This window comes from Sus scrofa, chromosome 5 (assembly GCF_000003025.6).
Source record: "Sus scrofa isolate TJ Tabasco breed Duroc chromosome 5, Sscrofa11.1, whole genome shotgun sequence".
In the NCBI taxonomy this organism is placed as follows: Eukaryota; Metazoa; Chordata; class Mammalia; order Artiodactyla; family Suidae; genus Sus; species Sus scrofa.
This window is the reverse complement of record NC_010447.5, coordinates 34,393,507-34,414,895: the sequence shown is the minus strand read 5'-3', so window position 1 is coordinate 34,414,895 and position 21,389 is coordinate 34,393,507. Positions and strand designations below refer to the sequence as shown.

The window sequence follows — 21,389 nt, the reverse complement described above, 5'->3', positions numbered from 1 at the left end:
ATGGATTAAATACTGAATTGATAGGGATGAAAATAATTTATATCACACAATAGGTCAATGAAAGAATTATCTGTACTTGTTAAATAGTAATAGCCTTCGTGATAGCCATTCAAATGCTGTGTATTAACCTCTTTTACTCTCTGATTGCTAATAAACCTTATAGCACACAGTGCGTAAAATAAACCCCTTACAGAGTGAATGTATAACGCATGCTGCAGGGTACAAAAGTGAGCTAAAAATAAGCATATACACCTACATCAGGCCAACACAGTACTGAATACTGGAAACATTGTCATAATACAGGGGCAAAAATTTTAAGAAATACAGTTCAAACATTGTCATAATACAGGGGCAAAAATTTTAAGACATACATATAAATTGTAACACTTGTTTGTAACCATCCAATATTACAGTGTTTGATAATAGTCAAAATCTGGCACAAAAAAATTGTACACATTTGTTCAGTACACATTAGAAACAGCAGCTTTTGAAATCAAAAGTAAGGATTGTGTTTCATAAAGATCCTTCTGTGGATTATCTGGTTAAACATGAATGGTTAATTTAGTTCATAAAGGCTCCATTATAATAATCCTTGAGGACACATGATACCAGTTTCATTGAAACAAACAAAACAAGGAGTTCCCATCGTAGCTCAGTGGTTAACAAATCCAACTAGGAACCATGAGGTTGCAGGTTCGATCCCTGGCCTTACTCAGTGGGTTAAGGAACCAGTGTTGCCGTGAGCTATGGTGTAGGTCGCAGATGTGGCTTGGATCCTGAGTTGCTGTGGCTCTGGCGTAGGCGGGTGGCTGCGGCTCTGATTGGACCCCTAGCCTGGGAATCTCTGTATGCTGCATGTGCAGCCCTAGAAAAGACAAAAGAAAAAAAAGAAACAAACAAAACAATTATCATAGGTCTATGCAGTAAGAGTAACAAATATTTCACTAATGCATATACCAAGATGCCTAAAGTTACCACGATTTAAGAAAAGTCAGCAACAGGTTAAATATACTGGTGTTCAACTCTGAAATCTTTCAAAATATAAAGGAAATAAATTCTTTAGCTTGCCTATCCAGTCTGTGGCAAATTCAGTAGAACTAATAAAAAGTTTTATTGGATCACCAGGTTCAGGTTCTATGCATATTTTTAGAAACTGCTTAGATTAATAATAGCAAAAGATCTATAACAAAATTAAAAAAAAAAACAGCATAATGTACTTTAAATGAAGCATTCACCATTCTAAAATGAAAGTCATAATGGTAAATGACCAGCATCTCTTAATAGTACTCTCATTTTGGGGAGGGGGACATGTTCTGTTGTGCATGATGATCTTCCATACAGGTTGAGGTTACTGTTTACAGGTATTTTATAATGCTTGAGAATCTTTATTAAACTATGTTTTGTTTAATCTTATAATGACAACAATGACACTGTATCAAACATAAAATGAAACATTTTATCTTCAACCTGTCACCTGTGCATGTCATGCAATATTTAATGCTTAAAAATACCAAATGACAATGAAAATAAAGTCTTATAGATTATAGTCTTATAGAGTTTGTCATATAAGAATTTCTCCTAAATTGTGTGTTTCCAAAACTTTGCATTATTTTCATGGCATTTTTCCTGAACTTTTTATAAGTTTTCTATATCCTTTTTGAATTGTTTTCCAGATATGAACATAAAAGTATGGTTTTAGCATAACCATTTTTGAGAATAACAGAATAAATGTTTCCTGTCAATATGATGTTGTGTTCTGGTGGTATCCATTTATCACTCATTATTGAGATGTTACTGAATCTCAATTTTTGTGCCCCACATTGTGTTTTATTGTCATTTAGTTCTCAAGGAAGCTGTGTCATGTAGGTATAATAGTATATTTTTCCCCCTTTTTCTTGTATGTCATATGTATGTAGCAGATCCCCAGTTTAAAGTTGTGAGCCACAGCAGAAATGAATCTGACTAGTATCCATAAGTTTAATCCCTGGCCTCACTCAGGGGGTTAAGGATCCAGCATTGCCATGAGCCGTGGTGTAGGTGGCAGATATGGCTCAGATCTGGTGTTGCTGTGGCTGTGGCGTAGGCCGCAGCTACAGCTCTGATGCGACCCCTAGCCTTGGAACCTCCATATGCCTCGGGTGCAGCCCTAAAAAGCAAAAAAAAAACTTGTGAGCCATAGTTTGCCTTTCAGTTATCCTGTTCTTATATTGAATTTCTCTCTATTTATTACTCATCCCCTTTGGAATTGATCAAAGCAATATTCAAGCCACTTATATTCTCAACCAAACATTATAAAGATATTATTACTCTGTGGTGCTTTTTTGGGTCACTGTCAGCCTGAAAGTAAGAGCCAAGTTAATGAGGTAACCAGTGAGAAGAATATAAAATCCTTGTTAACTAGAGAGTGGCTGCAACAAGCCAATCAGCACAAGGAAACTTCACACAACAGTAATTAGAGATAAAGTAGGAGGTCAGTATTGGCCTGATAATAATTAAAGCAAAAGTAGGAGGTCAGTATTGGCCTGATAATAATTAAAGCTATGACTTATTTTGGTATCTGCTAAATTGTAAGTATCATAAATTACATAGTTTTACTCAATCTGCATAACATGAGAGAGGTGGTATTTGCACTTTACAGATGAAGAAATGGAGGCTTTTAAGTGGCTCAAGAGAGGCCTTAGATTACACAGATTGTTTCTCACTTCAGAGCCTGTTCTCTTATTAATTTATATAATTTTTAAATATTGTGTGTAATATTTTTATATATCCATTTTTCTGGAGTGAAGGTTCATAGATTTCATAAGATTCTCTGAGGGGTCCCTAGAGAAAAACAAGTACAAGAACCACTAACACCCCTCACCGTGAGCCCATATTGTGAGGAAGAAAGTAACTCTGAGATAATTCAGCTGAGTTGTTGGCATGAATAAATGTGGAGAAGCTAGATACATCATTACATTTCTGGTTCAGCTAACATTCATTGAATTTCTATTTTGCACCAGTCACACAGATTATATAGTATTGTTTCTCAATCTTGCATAAATAGGAACACCTTGTAAGAATTGTATATACCCAGAAGTTCCCACTGAGTTAAGGATCCGGTGTTGCTACAGCTGCAGCTTAGGTCACAGCTGTGGCTCAGATTCTGTCCCTGGCCTGAGAATTTCCATATGCCTTGGGTGCAGCTAAAAAAAGAAAAAGAATTGTGTATACCCAGTGTGATAAATTATTTTTATTATATACTAGAAAACTTGGTATAAGCCCATGCTGATAGCTTGCTTTCTTGTTTTTAAAGGTCATAAATGACAAAATGTTGTTCCTCACAGTTCTGGAGCCTTAGAAATCCAAACTCAAGGTGCTGGCAGATATTGATTGATTGATTGATTGTGTTTTAGGGCCACACCCACAGCATGTGGAAGGTCCCAGGCTAGGGGTGGAATCAGAGCTACAGCTGCCCGCCTGCACCTCAGCCACAGCAACACAGGAACACAGGATCAAAGCCCAGTCTGTGACCTACACCACAGCTCACAGCAATGCCAGATCCCTGACCCATGAAGCGAGGTCAGGGATCAAACCCACATCCTCATGGATACTATTTGGATACGTTTCCACTGTGCCACAATGGGAACTTCCTGACAGATTTATTATTTATTTATTTATTTATTTATTTGTCTTTTTGCCTTTTCTAGGGCTGCACTCACAGCATATGGAGGTTCCCAGGCTAGGGGTCGAATCAGAGCCATAGCCGCCAGCCTACGCCAGAACAACAGCAACACAGGATCTGAGCAGTGTCTGCAACCTACACCACAGCTCACGGCAATGCTGGATCCTTAACCCACTGAGCAAGGCCAGGGATCAAACCCAAAACCTCATGGTTCTTAGTTGGATTCGTTAACCACTGAGCCACGACGGAAACTCCTAGATTTTATTTTTGATGAGACCCTTCTTCCTAAAAGGCTGGCAGTCATTTCACTGTAACCTCATGTGGTGAAAAAGGCAAGGGAACTTTCTCAGGAATTCTCAAAAATTTTTTTAAATTTTTTGAAGTTTATTGAAGTATAGTTGATTTACAATGTTGAGATAATTTCTGCTGTTTAACAAAATGATTCAGTTATACATATATACACATCCATTCTTTTTCAGATTCTTTTCCCATATAGATTATCACAGAATAGTGGGTAGAGTTCCCTGTGGCTGATAGATTTTTTTATCTATTAATATGGAAAAAATAGAAATTAAACTGAAATATTTTACATTACATTAATTTTAATGTAACAAAGAATGTTGTCTTGTTGAAGCTTAGTCATCATTAGAAATTAATGCAGCACAGATTTGTTTTGAGATACCTATATTGCTGTGTGATAACTCAATTTTCCTGCCATTTTTCTCTATTATAATTTTTTGAAAATCTTTGTTCCAGAAGCTAGCAGTCACAGTTTTTGGCCTTTACCTGCCATGTATTCATCATTCATTTGTTTCTATTCTTTACTGTCTGTTGTCCAGGACAATTTTTTATGGCTTGGCTCTAACTTATAAACACAAACAAAAACATAGTATTCAAATCAGAGGCAAAAGAATTTATCTTCCTTGTGATCCAAAATATAGTTATTAATTTTTAAGTTATTTTTGAAATAAATTTCAAAACTAAAGATTTCTGATGAGAAATCAGAGATATGCAAAAATATGTTAGTGAATCACCAGGGATTTGAGAAAGCAAAGGTTAAGAACTTGGGGCTGTAGAATAGCCCAGACCTGGAATTTTATCCAACCAAAACAAAGCAAGCTGAGTTCCCATTAACAAGATTCTTAACCTCTTTAAGCCTCAGTTTTGTTACCTGAAAATTGTATGTAGAAATAATACCATGCCTTTGAGGGTTATTAAAGTTTTTATGAGATGATCTCTGTAAATGCTTAGTGTAATACATGGAATGAACCAAACACTCAAAAGATAGTTGCTGTGATGATAATGGTAATATTTTAAAGTGAAATACCATACATAATCTAAGAATTTTAAAGAGAAACATAATTATTAAGGGAGCATCTGAAAGAGAAAAATGCAAGAAATGATAGACTATAAAAAGCCATTTAGGAGTTCCCATGGTGGTGCAGCAGAAACGAATCCAATGAGGAACCATGAGTTTTCGGGTTTGATCCCTGGCCTCGATCAATGGCTTAAGGATCCAGCGTTGCCACAAGCTGTGGCATAGGTCACAGACTCGGCTCGGATCTGACATTGCTGTGGCTGTGGCGTAGGCTGGTGCTGTAGCTCCAATTCAACCCCTAGCCTGGGAACCTCCAGATGCCACGAGTGGGGCCCTAAAAAGCAAAAAAAAAAAAAAAAAAAAGCCATTTAAAAAAACAACAGCACTGAAGTTCCCATTGTGGCTCAGCAGTAATGAACCTGACTAGTATCCTGAGGACACAGGTTCAATCCCTGGCCTCTCTCAGTGGGTTAAGGATCCAGCATTGCTGTGAGCTGTGGTATAGGTTGCAGACACAGCTCAGATCACATATTGCTGTGGCTGTGGCATAGGCCAGAACTTGGGAACTTGGGAACTTCGTATGTCAATGTGTGTGGCCCTAAGAAGACAAAAGTAAATAAATAAAAAATAATACAAACATGAATATGCTAGCTGGCTGGTAAATATTTTCTCTTAAATAAAAATAGGGAGTTCCCATTGTGGCTCAGTGGATCAGGGACCCGATGCTGTCTCTGTGAGGATGCGGGTTTGCTCCCCAGCCTCCCTCAGTGGGTTAAGGATCCAGAGTTGCTGCAAGCTGCATTTTAGGTCACAGGTGTGGCTCGGATCCGGTGTTGCCAAGGCTGTGGCATAGGCCTCAGCTGCAGCTCCAATCTGACCCCTAGCCCAGGAACTTTTCCATGTGCCACAGGTATGGCCTTAAAAAGAAAAATAAATAAATAAACCAGGTAAAGAAGTGAAATATATTCTTAAATGATTACATTTCATAGCAAAAATTAGTTACTATGTTTTGTTTTGTTATTGTAAGAATACTTTTAATAATGCATTTTTTAAAATAAACTATTAACTGATCTTTTTTAATTCTTGTGATTATTCCTTCCATAGTTACTAACAGAATTTTAAAAGACCTATTGCTTTTTAAAGACTTTTTTTTACAAGAAGGTAGCTATTAAATATTTACAATAATTCTCAAATAACTTTACATTTTTAATGTGGTGCCCAACTCTATATGAAGTAGTTAGAACCTTTAGTTATAATCAAAGGTGCTTTAAAAACTCTACCTAGAAAGAGGTAAACACAGTGTTTCATAAAACCCTTTTATTGTGGTATGAGGGAAGTAGTTCCTCTTGGCTTCTAGATTTTACAAGTGCTACATCCACTGTACCTTTGGCGAAGGTGGACCTGAAGGGATATTATCCTCAAACCTCATCCCTTTAATGAAGCAGCCTAGGAGTTCTCGTCATGGCACAGTGGAAAGGAATCCGACTAGGAACTATGAGGTTATGGGTTCGATCCCTGGCCTTGCTCAAAGGGTTAAGGATCTGGCGTTGCCATGAGCTGTGGTGTAGGTCGCAGATGTGGCTCGGATCCAGCGTTACTGTGGCTCTGGTGTAGGCCAGCGGCTACAGCTCCGATTAGACCCCTAGCCTGGGAACCTCATGTGCCACGGTTGTGGCCCTAAAAATACAAGAAAAAAAAAAAAAGCAGCCTACAATTAGGCAATAACTTTTCATAAGCATAACTTACATAAGTGGGCACAGAACAGTTAAATGGAAAACCCAGAAAAACAGCCAATTTATCACTTATAAAAACTCAGCAGCTACCCTTGAGGAGATATTTGATAGTGTAGTACAAAAAGAAATCATAAAACATAAGACTTCTGATAGTAGGGAAGACTTTTTCTCGAAGCCTTATCCCCAAAACTAGTTTTTCCTGCTAAAAGCGAAGGAATCTTATTTAAAACAAAAACCTCTTAACTGTAGTAGCATAGGGAAGAGAAAGCTTTTATTCTGAATGAACCAACACCAGACATATTTATTATGCTTCTTTAACCACACAGCATTAAATGAGTAGTGTCAACAACCAGCCCTATTGCCACCACCACCACCACTCCTGTCCACTCTTAGTCAAAAAAATGGGAGATATAGAGAAGGCCTGTTAGAGAAAGCATTGTTCTTGGACAAGCTGTTTCAAATATGTAATTAAGTTGGAGGGTGCTTGAAGAGAATCACTTCTAAAGATTGGGTTTATAAAAGAAGGGGACATTTCTTTACTTTGTTGGATGTTTGCTTGGCCATGGGACTTGCTAATCTGAAGCTGAGTAAGGGAAAGAGAATGATAAACAGAGAGGCCAAGACCACAGGGAAGTAGTCTTTGTGCCCATCATTTAGTGAGGCATGAATAATGGGGTTCCCATGGATGGTGTGAATACCCTAGAGGGAAAACTGACCTTGAGTCATTTTGTCAGTATGAGGGCTGACTACAAGAGGGAAGCACTGCAGCAAGAGGAACAAAAGAGATCCTGTTAGCTGGAGCCAGATAACCACCATCAGGAAAACAGATAGTGGTAAACCCCTGTAGGTGCCCTCGAAGAAGCCTTACTGAAAGAATTCCTGCTGTGGTACAATGGGATTGGCGGCATCTTGGAAGCACTGAGACTCAGGTTCAGTCCCTAGCATGGCACAGTGGCTTAAGGATCGGCGGTGCTGCAGCTGTGGCTTGGGTCTCAGCTGTGGCTCAGATCTGATCCCTGGCCCAGGAACTCCAGTAAGGAAGTGGTTACCCTTTTCTCTATCCCTTCCCTCTGCCACTAACCATGGGCACTAAGGCTGGAAGAGGGAGGAGAAGCAGGTGTCTGAGAGATTTTCCCCCATCCCCAAATACCAGAGCATTACCTACAGTGGGGATGGATAGGTGGGAGGAACAGGGGAAAAGAGTTTTGAACTAAGATGGAGTTTGCAGCTTTCAAGTTAAGACTGCTTTTTTTGTCTTTTTTTTTTTTTTTTTTTTTTTTTTTTTTTTTTGTCTTTTGTCTTTTGTCTTTTCAGGGCCACACCTGCTGCATATGCAAGTTCCCAGGCTAGGGGTCTGATTGGAGCTGTTGCTGCCGGCCTATGCCAGAGCCATAGCAACTCCAGATCCAAGCCACATCTACGACCTACACCACAGCTCAGGGCAACTCCAGATCCTTAACCCATTGAGTGAGGCCAGGAATTGAATCTGAAACCTCATGGTTCCTAGTTGGATTCGTTTCCGCTGTGCCATGGTGGGAACTCTAAGACTGGTTCCTTAATCTTAGATTGTGACTGCTCTGATAAAGTGGCTGAAAATCAGAGTATGTGTAGGATTATTAAAGGAGCCACCATTCTGAAGAAGCGAAGTTCTACCTGATGTTATTGGGAATAGTTATTGAAAAAAATGGGACATTTCTTGTCTATACTGTCAACGGTTCGAAACATTTTAGTAAAGAAGACAAAAATACTTAAAAACATTTATGCTTAAATTATCTAGTTCATTTCAAAGTGTGGTTTCCATAATTTATCAGTTTCTTTTGTGAACTTTATAAATTTCAGAAATTTAAAACATCTTTGCAAGTGTTTTAGAGGCATATCTGTAACTGACAGTTTTGGTGAAAATTCTGGGGCCCAGGCAAAGTAAACAACACCCTTTACGGAATAGTATTTTTATAAGTCCCCCTTTTTGCATTTGCTACCTGTTACAATGACAGGCAGCTGTGTCATTCAATCTTGACATTGTCTACGAGTCCAGATATTAAACAGAAAAGCAGAATTTAAGAGCAAAAGAGTCTGCACTACCTCTTTTCTTTCACATTGGCCTTAAGTTTTTAAATCAAACCAATTTCACAGAATTTTAGATGTCTTTGTTTATAATTCAATAAAGTTGTATTTTCACCCAGAAAAAAGAGTAAATCTAAAACTTTCATCTAATATGATTAAGGATTTAATCTTTCAGATTAATACTAAATTTAATTGATCTTTGGTGGAATAATATCTAGCATGTATTTACTCACACCTTTCAAACCATCTCACTCAATATGAAATGAAGCATGAAGAACAATTGTTACTTTTTGTTTGTTTACTAGTGGGGTAATAATACAAGTGATTGCTGGGCAACTTTAGATTTGGAGACAAACAATTGGATCATTCTCATATGAAGAACAACATGAATGCATGCAAATTTCCAGTGCATTCAGTGCTGGCAAATATTTACTATGTGCCAGGCACTGATCCAAACACAGGGAAATAGAGCAGTAAGGAAGGCAGATAAGATCCCCATTTGCCTGGAGGAGATAGACAATAAACAAATAAATATTCAACATAACATTATGCAATGATAAGAATTATTGAGGAAATGAAGCAAGATAAGGGCTAGAGAGGGACAAAGGGATAGGGTGCTCTTTTAGATAAGGTGGTCAGTGACAACTTCTCCAAGGAGGTAACGTTTGAGCAAGAGATCTGCAGGAAATGAAGTTGCATCAAGTTTATTTGATAGACATGATTTAGGCTATGAATTTCATATCCTTTAGAGACAGATCTTTTTTTACTATTAACAACCCCATCCACGAAACACAGGTAACTTGCATTTACAAAAAATAGCATATTGCTATGTATAGTTATATCTTCATAGAAACTTTTTGATTTTGTTGTTGTTGTTGCTTCTGGTCTCATTCATTTCGTTCCACCTTAATTCAGCAGATCTTTATCACATGATTGATATGTTCTGGGCTTTATTCTAGGCTTTTGCCATATGCTGGTGAATAAAACAGATAGAGATCCCTGATTATGTGGAGATTACATTATAACAGGAAAAGACAGTAAATAATAAACATGATAAATAAATTGTATACTGTGATAGAAAGTAATTTGTAATATAGGAGAAAAAGTAGACCAGAGACTGGGAGATTAGAAATACTGGGAGAAGGATAGGTTTCATTAGTAAGTAGCATAGTCAGGGTGGGTCATGATGAGTTTAGACCAGAGCCACCATCTAAAGAGATGAGGGGGTGAGTTAAGTGCCTATCTGAGGGAACAGCTTGACACATACATACATGACACACATACATATGCTTTTGCCTTCAAGGAAGTTACTGTCTTTTACTCAAGACTTTTTTTTTAGCTTATAAAAATAGAGTGGATATGATATCCCATCATTATATATACTGCTTGAGGGTATGAATGTTGTCATTTATTTAAAAGATAGCCACTATTATAGATAGATACATGGATAGATAAATAAAATTTTTGTCCTCAGATTATGTCACTACCATTTTTTAATGCACTTAAAAATAACATGACTAAAAATGTGTGTGTGTGTGTGTTTCCTTGTCTTTTGGGGGCCGCACCTGTGGCATATGGAGGTTCCCAGACTAGGGGTCTAATCAGAGCTGTAGCTGCCAGCCTACACCACAGCCACAGCAACTTGGGATCCAAGCGGCATCTGCAACCGACACCACAGCTCACAGCAACACTAGATCCTTTTTTTTTTTTTTTTTTTGTCTTTTTACCATTTCTTGGGCCGCTCCCGCGGCATATGGAGGTTCCCAGGCTAGGGGTTCAATCGGAGCTGTAGCTGCCAGCCTACGCCAGAGCCACAGCAACGCAGGATCCGAGCTGTGTCTGTGACCTACACCACAGCTCACGGCAACGCCGGATCGTTAACCCACTGAGCAAGGGCAGGGATCGAACCCTCAACCTTCTGGTTCCTAGTCGGATTCGTTAACCACTGCGCCACGACGGGAACTCCAACACTAGATCCTTAACCCACTGAGCGAGGCCAGGAATCCAACCAGAAACGTCATGGTTCCTAGTTGAGTTTGTTTCCACTGCACCATGACGGGAACTCCAAAATGTATATATTTTTATATACTGTCATGTGTAGGTCACTCAGCAAGTAATCAAAGTATAGTTGATGTACAATATTATGTAAGTTTCAGGTATACAACATAGTAATTTAACATATAAATGCATAACAGTGATCAATAAGTCTTTATCTGTCCTCATAAAAGCTATTATAATATTTTAACCATATTCCTTATGCTGTGTAATATATCCCTGTGACTTATTTTATTACTGGGAGCTTGTACTTCTTAATCCTCTTCACGTATCTTGAACGTTCCACTCCCCTCCGCATGGCAACTTCCTGTGTATTCCCTGTATCTTTCAGTCTGTTTGCATTTTTTGTTTGATCATTTTTGTTTAGATTCCACATATAACTGAGATGATAAAGGATTTGCCTCTCTTTGTCTGACTTATTTAGTTGGCATAATGCCCTCTGGATCCATCTATGTTGTCACTAATGGCAAGAGTTCATTTCTTAGCCATAGCTAAGTAATATTCCATTGTATGTGTATGTATATATACATGCTACATATATATGTATACATGTATGCATATGTATGTATATGCATGTATACTTATATATGCCACGTATATATGTATATATGCATATAGATTTGGCATACATCTTCTTTATCCATTTATCTATCTGTAGACACTAAGATTGCTTCCTTATCTTGGCTCTTGTAAATAATGCTGCAGTGAATATAGTGGTGCAAATATCTTTTCAAATTTGTGGGGTTTTTTTTCAAATTTGTGTTTGTGTTTTTGTGGTATGGTAGTTCTGTCTTTAACTTTTTAAAAAACTTCCATACTTTTTTTAATATCCTTTCTTTCTTGTTCACTACTATGTTCTTTCTTGTTCAAGAGTAATGGTGTTCTCAAATTATCTTAGAGATCCAAAATAATTAAAATAAAATGGAAAACAAGGTAGATTAGTTATTTCATCCAAGAAATTGACTGCAGGACTAACAAGCAAAGTGATTGGTCAATATGAGTAGTTAGAAAAGTGGACTTTTATGAGTGCTTTCAATAAAATTAGAATTTTTGCTTCACTCCATGTATTTTCCAGTTATTGCTAACTTTATTATAAATTTGTTTAAAGTCAACCCTCATCAATTTGCATACAATATCTGCTCTTCTGCAGAGTTAAGTAAAATCATCTAATCTTTATTTATTTTTTTTGTCTTTTTGCCTTTTCTAGGGCCACTCCTGCAGCATATGGAGGTTCCCAGGCTAGGGATCGAATAGGAGCTGTAGCTGCCAGTCTACGCCAGAGCCACAGCAATGCCAAATCTGAGCTGCATCTGCAACCTACACCACAGCTCACGGCAATGCCGGATCCTTAACCCACTGAGCAAGGTCAGGGATTGAACCCGCAACCTTATGGTTCCTAGTTAGATTCGTTAACCACTGAGCCATGACAGGAACTCCTAATCTTTATGTTTTTAAGACAAAACTTTTTAAAAAAGTAACTAGACAGTTACAACTTTCCATAGAGACATGGTAACTAAATCTTTTCCATTTTGAAATTGCTGTTTTAATTTTTTTTTTTTTTTTTAAGTGCTGCACCCACGGCATATAGAAGTTCCTAAGCTGTGCACCCACGGCATATGGAAGTTCCTAAACTGGGGTGGAATCAGAGCTGCAGCTGCCAGCCTACACCACAGCCACAGCAATTTGGGATCCATGCCACATCTGCAACCTACAACCACAGCTCACAGCAATGCCAAATCCTTAACCCACTGAGCAGGGTCCAGGATCGAACCCACATCCTCGTGGATACTAATTGGGTTATTACTGCTGAGCCACGACAGGAACTCCAAAATTGCTGTTTTAATTTTGTAAAGACAAAGTTACATTTCACCTCCTTAGTTTGTACTTTTGAATCAGTATTGAGTAATAGGCAACTTTTTATAACTTTACATACAGTATCTTAATGAAAAAAGATCACAAGTGTTTTATAAACTTAAACATTTTATATACTCTTACTAATATGAAATATGTTTTATTGGCTAAAAAAAAATGTTAACTAGTTTTAACTAGTTTTTTTTTTTTCATAAAATTCTTCCTTTCCAGTCCAGTCTACAGTGTTCCTCTCATTCAGAACTGATTTTCTATACCACTTATTTAACACTTAATACAAGCTATCTTGTGTCTGTTTTTAGCTTCCAAAGGATAGAGGCTGGTTGCCAAGGGAAGCATCCACATTATTGGACAATTGAAGCTTTCAGCCCCACCATCCAAACTCCAGGGAGAGAGGAGGGGCTGGAGGTTGAATCAGTCACCAAGGAGCAATGACTAACGATTCAATGTCATGCCTCCTATAATGAAATCTCCATAAACTTCAAGAGAAGGGGGTTGGAGAGGTTTCAGGTTGGTAAACATGTGGAAGTGCTGGAAAGATGGTATACCTGGAGGCACATGGAAGCTCCATGCTTCTTCTTCCATACCTTGCCCTGTGTATCTCTTCTATGTTGCTGTTCCTGCATCATATATTCTTTTCTGATAAACCAGTTATCTATTAAGTAAACTGTTTTCCTGAGTGCTGTGAGCCATTCTAGCAAATTAATCAAACGAAAGGAAGGGATTGTGGGACCCTCCAATTTAAAGCCAGTTGAGGGAGTTCTCGTTGTCACTCAGCAGGTTAAGAACCTGACTAGTATCCATGAGGATGTGATATCCTGGCCTTGCTCAATGGGTCAAGGATCTGGCTTTGCCTCAAATTGTGGCATAGGTTGCAGATGCAGCTCAAATTCCGAGTTGCTGTGGCTATGGCACAGCCCTGCAGCTGCAGCTCTGATTCAGCCCCTAGCCTGGTAACTTCTGTATACTGCAGGTGTAGCCCTAAAAAGAAAATAAACAAATAAAGCCAGTTGGTAACAACCTGAACTTCTGATTGGTATCTGAAGTAGAGGCAGTCTTGTGGAACTGAATCCTTAACCTGTGGGATCTGATGTTGTGTCCAGGTAGATAGTGTCATAATTGAGTTGTAGGATACCCAGCTTGTGTTTGTAGAGAATTGGAGAATTGCTTTGGGGGTGTGTGTGTGTGTGCGCGAGTGCGCAATGGGGGAGACCTACGCATTTGGTGAGTAGACTTGTCAGAAATGAAGTGTAAATGAAAATATATTGCATACTATAGTATACAACATTATGTTATACTCAAATTGGAGTCTCTTTGAGTTGGAGAGTGTTCATATAGTATGCCTCACTGAGCTAGAGAAGAAGAGGAGTCAGTCTTTCCACCATTCCTCCTTTCTTTGTGGCAGTTGGAATTCTATTACCAAAAAAAGAAAAGAAAAAAAGAAAAGGTACCCAAACTGCCAATCACTGGCTTTTAGGTATAAAAAGCTGGTCATGAATAGTATTAGTTAGAAATAAAGTTTAGCCCCCAAATCCCAAATATTTTTGTTTTATATTGACACCAAAATGTTTTTCTATCAACAACTATGCCAATGGGAGGGCACAGTTCATTTTTCCCCTCTAATCTGCATAGATATTAAATATAGCAGTGGAAACATTCTGGCCATTAAAATATGAGTATTGTATTTTAAAACCAGCCATGAGAATCCTGACTTATGATAGACTTAATCTTTGAGTAACTAAGGTGATGCGTTCCCTGATTCTACCCAACTATACATGTCCTCAGCTACTGAGGCTAATCTAGATTATGAGTCAGAATCAGTTTCGTCGAAGATGTCCTTAGGAAAACAAGTTAACCTCTGACACCTAGCCCTTACTCACTTTAGAGTCTTATCCCTGATGAGTACTTCTTTTTTTTTTCCCCTGCAGTGGTGCTCCAATTCCAGAGTAGATTGGGAGTAAGAGAAGACAGACTTCAGTCTTAGAGAAATCAGGTACTAATACCTAGGAACCCAACTGCTTTCACTAGAAAGTTGCAGAAAGATTAGCCAGTTAACCTGATGCAGAGTAAGGTGAGTTGTGGATATTGTGCTCCCTAAGTTTTTGCTAACAACATTGACCCATTAGCTTTGGGTAGAGCTTCAGGTGAACTTTTTTTTTTTTTTTTTTTTTTTTTTTTTGTCTTTTTGCCTTTTCTAGGGCTGCTCCCGTGGCTTATGGAGGTTCCCAGGCTAGGGGTCTAATTGGAGCTGTAGCTGCTGGCCTACACCAGAGCCACAGCAATGCCGGATGCTTAACCCACTGAGCAAGGTCAGGGATCAAACTGCAACCTCATGGTTACTAGTCGGATTTGTTAACCACTGAGCCACAACTGGAACTCCTCAGGGGAACATTTAAATTCACAAGTAGTGGAGAGATTGAGCCATCTCAATCAACTGACTTCTAGTTTCTCAGAATTTATGGCTGCCATATTTCTCCTCACCCTACCTTCCCTCTACCTATACACACTCTCCATGGAAATTTACTTTTCCTATGTATAATCTTCTCAACGTCAAGGGAACTCTACTTTAAAAGGGTGTCAAGTAGTTAATCTGATAATACAGCCAAGCACAGAACCCTATGCTTCTGCACAGAATGCATGCCCCTGAACCTGGCCCTCTATATCAGTTCAAGATACATAATCAAAATCCTTAGTAGAAGTCTGCTGCAACTAACATGACTTCTAATTCTGTCTCATGTAAGAGCTCTTAAGGGTACCTATGCTTATTAAGGTTTTATTTGGAGAATTATTTGATATCATAATCATAAAGCATTGTTAGCATATTTTCTCATAGTCCAAATTAAAAGGTTTAGCTATGTTAAAAATTCAGAAATCAGTACCGATTAAACTATAATTTTTGTTATTTTTCTAAATGGATGTAAATTTAGATTTTCTAAGAAGAAATGTTATTTTCGGTTCTAATAAAAGGATGAAGCTTTAGTAAGTAGCCATAGGTCTTACTTTCTGTAAGTTAATGACATCAGCCAAAATGATCATCATTTCACTAGAACATCCTTTTGGCCTCAGTAAAAAGTTATGCTTTAGTCAAGGAACCAAATATGTCAAATAACAGCTTCACTGGCTTGATCATTAATAATCACCAGACACATAGCTAGGGGAAAAAAAATCACACTTGTCAGACAAGCGTATGGCTTTAGAACTTAAAAAGTACAGCAGTTAAATTGCAGTGTGCTTAATCAAGCTTGCTTAGTTTACATATTCTTATAATGTGGAAAATGGAATTTGACCAAGAACTTTTCAACCTATTCTATTACAACAGATTTAATACTCTTTATCTCCTTAAAAAATTTACAACGGTTAAGAAAGTCAAACTAACTTAATTTTTTGTGTTTTTTTTTTTTTTTTTTTTTTTGTCTTTTTGTCTTTTCTAGGGCTGCACCCACAGCATATGGAGGTTCCCAGGCTAGGGGTCTAATCAGAGCTGTAGCCGATGGCCTATACCAGAGCCGAAGCAATGTGGGATCTGAGCCGCATGTGCGACCTACACCACAGCTCACAGCAATGCCAGATCCCTAACCCACTGAGTGAGGCCAGGGATTGAACGCGAAACCTCATGGTTCCTAGTCGGATTTGTTAACCACTGAGCCACGACAGGAACTCCAAACTAACTTGATTTTTTTTTTTGTCTTTTTGCCATTTCTTGGGCCGCTCCTGCGGCATATGGAGGTTCCCAGGCTAGGGGTTCAATCCGAGCTGTAGCTGCCAGCCTATGCCAGAGCCACAGCAACACAGGATCCGAGCCGCGTCTGCAACCTACACCACAGCTCATGGCAATGCCGGATCGTTAACCCGCTGAGCAAGGGCAGGGATCAAACCTGCAACCTCATGTTTCCTAGTCAGATTCGTTAACCACTGCGCCACGACGGGAACTCCCTAACTTGATTTTTAAAAAAAATTATGGCTTGAATTTTTAGGATGGCTACCTGATTAGTGGATGAAATTGATAAGTAGGCATTATTAATTCTTATTATGACAGTTCTTTGTAAAACAAATTTAATGGCTATATAAATACAGAACTTAATTTTCAATCCCCCTAAATTGCTCTCTTGAATTTTAAAACTTATTCTTGGCCTTGAGAAATTGGATCCTGAATGAAATTTCTTCTCACACTACCCTCTCTCTTGCTATCTTTTGTGTGCCGGATGGAGATAATAGTTAGCAAAGCAGAGCAGAAGCCCCGGTACTTAAACTCTAGAGAGGATGAGACAGGCCACAGACAAAAATACCTAAGTAAAATTTTGATATGTTAGATGTGGTTAAGTACTAGGGAGAAAGAGAAAGCAGAGAAGCAACATAGAAAGTCCAGAATAGGGTTGGAAGTAGGGAAGGATTGTAAAGCTAAATAGGATGAAAGGAAATCCTCTCTGAAAAGGTGACTAAAGGGAAACCCGGAGGAAGAAAGTATGAGCTAATAAGGGGGTTAGTGAGAAGGAGGGCATTCCAGGCAAGAGGGAACTGCACATGCAAAATCCTGACGTGTTCAAGGTCCAACAAGGAAACCAGAAGACTAGAAAGGAGTGAGCAGGTGGGAATACAACAGGGTACAAGGTAAGAGAGAGAATGAAGTGAGAGTGGAGAAAGTCCTATGGAGAAGGGTACAGGTTTCAATCACCTAGGTCATTATAAGCTATTTTGGTAACTTACTCTGAGTGAGCTAACAATCCATCAGATTTGGAGCAGAGCTGACAGAAGTGGGGCAAGAAGCAGAAGCGGGAAGGCCAGTTAGGATGCGATAGCAATAGTCTAGGTGAAAGATGATGGATCAGAGCAATAGCAGAGGAAGTGATAAGAAATGACCAAATTCTGAATGTAGAATAAAGAGCCCCCAAATCTATTTATTTTGTCTTTGATTGAAATATTTTTTATAATCATTTGTTATACCTTTTTCATGATAAAATATTATGATCATTTCCCATTTCTTTAAATATTTTCCCAGCACATAGTATCAGTGGCTGCATGGTCTAGTTTGGATATCACTTAATTTAGATATTGTATAGATAGAATAGTTTATTTAACCTTCCTCTTTTGTTGACTATCTAAGCATTTTTCAGTTTTTCTCTATTATAAATACCGCTAAAGTGAGCATCTTCATTGTTAAATCTTTACAAATATAATTACTATATAATTTAGTAATCTTTCAGTTTTAGGAATGACTGTACTTAATTTGAACTAGAAAGGAGAAACTAGAAAAGCAGCTTGGTATTTTTTTAAGCTTTTAACCATAGAAAGATTATGTATATCAGATGCATGCTGATAGAATTTAAAGGACACCAAAAATATTTGAATATGAAATATTTATAAATTTCTGATCAAGATTGAATAAATATCTTATGTTTCAGAATTTGTTTTCTATTTCTAATAACCTTAATTATCTCTAGGAACAGATGACCAATCACAGGAACTGTCACTATTTTAGCATTCTACATGAACCGTGGCCAGGATGGATTCCTGGCACCTGAGCATTCATATCCATCTGTTTATAGGGCACTGTGCCCACCCATGAGCTTCATGCCAGTTTCAAAAAGTCATGTGTAAATCAAGATAGGCAATGTATATTTTTGAGATACAAATAACCTGTTACTTAGTCTCTTTAATTATATCTTTAGAAAGAACTTTAGCTACTTACTGATCTAACTTTGTAACTTTCACTTAGGCATGTGTAGAAAGCAAAATATAAGGAAAAATTTAACTTTACTAGATAGTTAATAGAATAGTAGAATTCTTCAACTTTATAAGTTGAAATTAGGGAGTTCCTGTCATGGCTCAGGAAACGAATCTGACTAGTATCCATGAGGACACAGGTTCCATCCCTGGCCTTGCCCTGGGTTATGGATCAGGCGTTGCCATGAGCTATCGTGTAGGTTGCAGATGCGGCTCGGATCCTGCGTTGCTGTGGCTGTGGCGTAGGCCGGCACCTGTACCTCTGATTTGACCCTTAGCCTGGGAACCTCCTTATGCCACAGGTTCAGCCCTAAAAACACCCCCCCCAAAAAAGTTGAAATTAGAAAAAATTGTTATAACAAATCCTTGAAAAAAAAGTTTTGAATATACTATTTGAGGGATAGAAACTAATATTTATTTGGTACATGCCATGTGTAGGGTGCTTTTACATAATTTGTTTATATAACTCATAATAATCCTGTGAAATAAGGATTATTATCCCTATTTTGCAGATAAGAAACTGAAAGAAATGATTGACTTAATTAAGATCATACATGGCTAATACCAAGATCATTTCAAGTCAGTTCTGATTCCTAAACTCATCTTCTCTTAACTTTATCATGCTTTGTAAATAGTTAGGATCCAAATATTAGGATGAATTTAGAAATCTGTGATGTCGATTAAAGATGGTTTTTAGAAGTTAAAATTAGTAATAGTATTTTCAGCTTTACTTTGGAGTGCCACCTGCTGGTAAATTAAGTCCAGTAGTGTTTGTCAAACAAAAATAGGAATTATGTTGGGAGATAAGAACAATCAATTGTTTTATATAAAGCACACACTGGTTATTAGAATCAATGTGGAAAATGCTGACTTCATTTACCAACTGAATGATTCGGTTATTTAAAAAGATTTTTCACAAAGCTTTTTGGGGGGATTTCTTTAGTCTAAATTCTGAACTCTAATTAGAAAAACCAAAGTATGTATTGAGGGTCCATTGTTTTAGTTAATTAGTCAAATATTTAAGTGTTTATATATCACAGTCTGTTAGATATGGGATGAAGTAGTAAAAGGAGCAGATAGAATCTCCCTGCCTTCGTGGAACTTAGAGTTAAGACTGAAAGAAATAAAATTACAAACAGATTGCTAAAAGAGGATATGGATAAAACAAATAATACAGAGTGGTTGAGGGAAACCACTTTGCAGGGGACTTTCAGGAAAGGCATTTCTGATAAGACCTTTAAGCACTTGTTCTTTGCTATATTCCCAGCACTGAAAACAATGCCTGTGTACATAGTCAATGTTGGGTGAATAATTGTTGAATAAAAGGATACATGATACTGGGTGATAACCTTGAACAGAGCTAAAACTTCATTAGCTCTTCTTTTTGTTCTTGTCGCATGTACACAGGTCAGGCTGGCTTAATGATACAAAAATGTGGTAGAAGGAGAGTGCAGGAAAACTACTGAAGATGTATATAGCATTTTCTTTTTCCCTTTGAGCTGAGCAGTGTATAAAATCCAATCCAAAGACTGATGAAAATAACTCCTTTCAAGGCTGCTTTCGCTTTAGTTTACCACTTAACTACCAAACAAGCAGTGCTGGGGATCTGCACACCAAATAAGGATACAAATGTGTGGATGCTGCTCCCTTATGCTGTCCTTGTACTTCACAAATGCCCAAGTTCAGTAACTGAAGCAGCCCATGAGGAATCAGACCAAAGAGTTTCAGAACTGCAGATCTTTATGACATTAGACTGGGTAAGGGATCATACTTAAGAATCTATTCTACTACCACCAAAAAAATGTTTATTGTTGCCCTACAGCAATATCTTTATGCAGTTTGTTTCCTGCTGCATCTTCTACCCTACTTGTAAGCCCACCAAACCTTCAATGAAGTTAAATCTAATTTAAGAGCTAAGAATAAGAAGCAAGCTGACATGGAATAATTAACTGTAATAAGAATTTTATGAGAAGGAAGGGGGACATCTTTTTTATGACCTAATTCTTGTGAAACTGACTCTTATTGACAGCCTTTCACTTTACTTTCAGTAAACCCACCTATCATGCACATCTTTTTTCCATACATAAACATGTACAGATAACACACCTACAAATACAAAAGCCTCCCTTTTCAGTAAGAGAACCCTAAATTTTAGTTGAGCACATTATGGTCCAGCTAAAAGGCTATTCTTCCTAGCCTAGAGCTCTGGTAGGAGTGGCTATGTGATATGAGTATTTGCCAGTGGGATTTTAGAGGAAGTATTTTGTGGTAAATCTTAAAAGAAAATGGAAAATCTTTAAAGAGAAGGAGTCTTTCTCCTGCTTCCATCTTGCTGCTTGAAACATAGTTGTGGTGACTGATGCTCCTAAAATCATAATGGACCAAGAGGGCAAGAACTATACCTGAGGCAAAACTGCAGAAAACTAGAAGGTTCTTTGTATGGTGTGGAGCTTCCATAGCAACCCTGGACTGACCGTCTCTTGACTTCTCTTACATAAACAAGAAAGAAGCATCTGTCATATTTATGATGTTGTTGCTCTTTGGAGTTTCTACTCTCTGCTTAACTTTATCTGAACCAATTTGGTGAATAACGTAGATTTTGCTGATATTTTCTTTTTTTTTTTTTTTTTTTTTTTTTTTTTGCTATTTCTTGGACCGCTTCCGCGGCATATGGAGGTTCCCAGGCTAGGGGTCGAATCGGAGCTGCAGCCGCCGGCCTACGCCAGAGCCACAGCAACGCAGGATCCGAGCCGCGTCTGCAACCTACACTACAGCTCACGGCAACGCCGGATCGTTAACCCACTGAGCAAGGGCAGGGACCGAACCCGCAACCTCATGGTTCCTAGTCGGATTCGTTAACCACTGCGCCACGATGGGAACTCCTGATATTTTCTTGATGGGTGGAGGAAAAGGCAACATTTCACACCACAAGGCAAACTTAATCTTTTCATTATACAGGTTTTCTCTA

The 21,389-nt window shown here is 38.1% G+C and overlaps 1 long non-coding RNA gene across 21 annotated transcripts in view; it reads left to right on the top strand.

Moving 5' to 3' along the window:
- The window catches only part of LOC102168027, a 209,937-nt gene that overhangs the window by 11,910 nt on the left and 176,638 nt on the right, over positions 1-21,389 (top strand). The window contains exon 3 of one of the 21 annotated variants that reach the window (XR_002344035.1): positions 14,629-14,693. The exons of 19 other annotated variants lie outside the window; for them this stretch is intronic. This is a non-coding gene — a long non-coding RNA (uncharacterized LOC102168027). Of the gene's footprint in view, positions 1-14,628; positions 14,772-21,389 lie in introns of all 21 variants that reach the window. One more of the 21 variants, XR_002344034.1, reaches the window with a different exon arrangement.